The sequence below is a fragment of the Vigna umbellata genome, chromosome 9 (genome assembly GCF_029865625.1).
Source record: "Vigna umbellata cultivar VRB3 chromosome 9, Vumbellata_1.0, whole genome shotgun sequence".
Lineage (NCBI taxonomy): Eukaryota > Viridiplantae > Streptophyta > Magnoliopsida > Fabales > Fabaceae > Vigna > Vigna umbellata.
The window spans coordinates 10,919,813-10,924,457 of record NC_142173.1 but is presented as its reverse complement, the minus strand read 5'-3'; positions in this window follow the sequence as shown (position 1 = coordinate 10,924,457).

Here is a 4,645-nt window from a genome sequence, read left to right as displayed (position 1 = left end):
TTTGAAGTAATATGGGTATCTCAAAAAAATATGTAAAGTATAGAAAAGAGGGTAAAAAATACTAAGAAAAAAAAATTCATAAATGATGGATTTTTTAAAATTTCAGACCCCGACCCCTTATGGAATATGCCATTGCATTCATCACCGAATTTTCAATAACTTTCATTTTTAAGCTATGATCATTTTAAGGTTTTAACCATTAAATCTTAGCAACTTCAAATATGTGACTAATATATCATATGTGAACACTCTATATTTAAATACAACCTAATAGAAGTTACCAAAACAACATTTAGTAAAACATAATTGTCTATATATTTTTAGTTATTTATTCAAAAGCATGTGTAGAAATTGGTATCGAGTAACGAAATGTTTAAAGAGTGTGATAACGGACAATAACCAAGAGGGGAGGGGTGAATTGGTTCTTTTTAAAACTTTGTTTTCCCTTTTTAAATTTTCTTTGAGCTGAGTAAAATAAAGAGATGAAGGGATAGAGAAAAACACACAAATCATTTTATCCTAGTTCAAATGAAAAGATTTTACGTCCAGTCATTAATCACTATAAAAGAGTGATTAACTTTTTCACTAAAAATCAGTTTAAGATTACAAAGAGAATGATGAAACAATAAGAACAGAAAACACCTTCCTTTGACACACGATGGAATGAATAATAGCTCAATCAACTTGCAGAAAATCGCTTGCACCTTTAGACACACTAAACTCAAAGCTTATCCTTTCTCAAGACTTCATTAAGCTAAGACTTAAACTTAAGAACTTCCTCAAAACAATTTTTTTGCTCTCAAGAGTTTAGGTCTTCTCTAAAAGGTTTATGAGGGTTCTATTTATAGGCCAGGGTTTAGGTTAGAAAATGAAAAGACAGATTCCAACCGCCAAAGATAATTAATTATCAAAAGTGATAATCGATTATTTTAGGCCATTATGAGTTTTTAGAAAACATGATAATCGATTATCCTTAGTGATAATCGATTATTACTGAACCCTGGACAATATCAAAACTTGTGGTGATAATCGATTATCCTCTATGATAATCGATTATTGTCGAGACAAATCCTTTTCTATTTTTGCTTGTGATAATCAATTATCCCCTATGATAATCGATTATTCCGCAAAAACTCAATAACTTACAAAAGCTCTAAATGCGTAGAATTGAAAAATGATTCTTATACAAATGATTTCTACAAAGAATGCTTTTAACAATTAATGTATTTGATTCTTCAAGTCTTCAAGCACATCATCATCAAAATCTCTTCTAAGCATCAATGCTTCATTGGAAACAACATGATCATATAGATTAAGCTAAAATAGTCACACATAATGGAGAAGATGAGAAAAAAAACAACCTCAATGATAGAAAATGCAACCTTGACAAACAACAATTGCAATAAATGGACACAATGCTTTTGTTTGCGCACAATGACTCATGTCTTTGTCGCTTAGTCAAGGGTTTCTATTTGACAATGAAGAAAATGAGAGAAAAAGAAGAACATGCTAAGTTCTTTTTAAACAAATTGATGTATAACTTACAAGCGTCACACGTAAAAATTGATTTTTATGTCTAACACTTATAGATCATATATAAATTTTGACACAAAAATATACATTTTTTACATAATAAGACTTTTTTATATTAATAATTTATAATATATTTATTTGTCCTATATAAATTTATTTTATTTTAGAGGTTTATTTAAAAGATACTATAAACTACAATTTTTATTTTCTCTTAAAATATTTATATGTATATATATGTTATATATTTTATAATACGTCATGCATTATACAACCCTCGATTAAGATTATAATATAGTAAATAGTTTTTTCTTTTGAGTGTTACAATATAATATTTATAAAATCTTGTGTTTTCTACTAAAGTCTGTTACTAAAAAAAACGTTAGTAATGCCATTTAATGTTAAAACAGCATATTATTATAATACATTTATCATGTGACTCTGGTATTGAAAAAAACGTTACTACAAACATTTTTAATAAAAATGTTATTTAAAATTTTAATAACATTTTTAAATGTTTATATTAATATATAAAACTATCATTAAAAGTTTTTAGTAAAATAGAATATATGTGAATTGTACTGAATTTTAATAATATATTTTATATTTTAGTAACACTTTTTAGATGTTGCTCAGTGTGAAATGGTAATTGGTCCAAGAGATTGAATTTTAAAGCAAAAGGTTCCAAAGCCAATTTTCAAGCTTACTTGTAATTAAAAAAACTATTTTTGTGGGGGGTGGTGGGTGAATGGGATCATGATTCTTAATTGTCACAACTTATCTCTTGCTTGAGTATGCCAATACTAATTATAACTTCTTCCTTGCAAAAAGTTGTTGAAATTATTTTCCTATGTTAAAGTTTTAAGGAAGTGTTTGGTTAGTTAAAAAAAATTAAACTAGTTTTAGTTTTAATTTGTTAAGATTTAAAAAAATTGTTTAGTCTTTAATTTTTCTTTATAATTTTGTTTTTTTGTTTTTACTTCCTCGTCCTTCTTCTGTTGAATCTGACAAAGCTGTTGCTTCTTACACCCCCATCAAAACACTGAAATTTTTTCTTGGGCCCCAGGTGATAGGTGCTGATAGAAATTTGATAGGGTGCAGGAAGCAATAACTGGTAATAGACCTTATCATTATTTGTGAGTAAGACATACCAAGAAAAACGAAAGTGAGATAAAAACATTTTTTTTATTATTTTAAAACCTTTTACCTTTTTAATATTTAATTAAACGAATTTTTACTTTTTGTTTCTTTTGTTTTCTAAATGAAAACAAAATGTTTAAAGTGCCCTTGAAAAACTTTCAAGAGCTGAATACAACTGCAAGGAGTACACTGTCTTCTTTCACGATGCCAACACTAATTGCAAATATTTTTTTTTTCATTTTCTTTCCTTCCTTCTTTGTTTTCTCTTCTCCAATCTTTTCTCTATAATACTTGGAAAATTTATAAAACATATTTTATCCTTTATCCTAAAACGAGATATACGAAAATAGTGTAAATTATAGGTAAGGAATAAGTATATTATTTGTTTCTCCTTTCTTTATTTATTTTTATTTTCTTTTAATTAAAATTGATTTGTATTGTTTTTGTTTAGTAACGACAATACTAGCATCATGTTTTGACTTATTTCGCATTTGACTCGGTAAAAGGAGGTGGATTGGCTCGTCTTATATAAAAAAAATACAAGTTAATTTCTGGATCTCTCTACGTAACATTAAGCCTACAAGCCTGTAGACCAACCTGTATATAAAATTATTTGTTTTTTATTTTTTTCGTCAAATATATTATGTAAAATATTAGGATACAAGATTTTAATAATATTATTTTTATTTAATTAAATTAATAGAAATAATAAATTTTATAAACTTATTTCTTAAAATAATTAGTATTCATAATTTTATAATTTCTAACTTTTAAATATAAGTATGTTAGACATGTATATAACTAAAACAATAACAAAAACTAAATTTCAAGTACCTAACATTGTTAAATAGAATTAGTATATTAATAGATAAATAGCAAGTTATGGACAAATTTGAATACAAATTCACATAATACAGACAACATGTTATGCGAAGCGAGCGAAATGAGCCTAAGTAGGTTTGTAAGAACCGGAATATTTAAAAATAATAATAATTATATGAATATATTATAATTTAAATGGATTAGGTGAATAAATGTAATAATTTTATAAGTGATTGTTAATTTTTATATGTGGGAGAGCTACCATAAGAATTAAAAAATGGTTATATAGTATGTTTTGAGTTATATATTAGTTTGGGGCGCACTGGGCAGTATACCTGTCAATTTGGTCCTCCTTACATGGTTTGGCCCTAATCCACATGGGTTGGGGCCAAAAAAATCCACAGGGCCAAAAAGCTCCTTGTAGAAAAAGCTCACGGGACCAAAATATCTTCAAAAGCCCTGTGGGTCAGGGCCAACCCATGGGCCTTTTTTTTTAGAAAAAATGTTCATTTTGAATACAAGAAAACATATAATTAACTTCTAATTTGTTACAAAAATAGTTACTATAGAAAATAAATTGAAATTTTTATAAGAGGAGAGTTCTAAAATCAAGAAGCAAAAGCAAAATGATAATATTTATTGAGTTACATTCTCTAAGTATATAATTAAAGGATCATTTTATAAATTTGAAATTTAAATATTTAATTTCACTTTTTTTTAAGTTATAAGTAAGAAATTAACTTTTTATCTAAAATTATCCTAATTGAAATTTAAGAGAAGATTTTCTCTAATTGAAGCTCTTAATTTAAAAAAAAAATAGGCTTCTTTATTTTCTTAGAAAGTTATTGAAAAAGAAATTAAATATAAATGATTTTCTTTTTCATTTTATACTCAACAAATCATGTTCATAACAAAAATAATAAATAAAAAGAAAAAACTCATAAACCTTTGCAGACTGAAGTTGTATTCGCCCATAGAATTCAATCTCGTCGTACTACTCACTCAAAATGTTTACATTTTAAATGTCATAAACATAAATATAAACATAAAAATAAACATACATTTATGTTATGTGTTCTAGTTGAAAGTTAAAAATAAATTATTTAATGTGTTAGTTAAAGAATTGAAACACTATAACATTTGTCATTCTTTA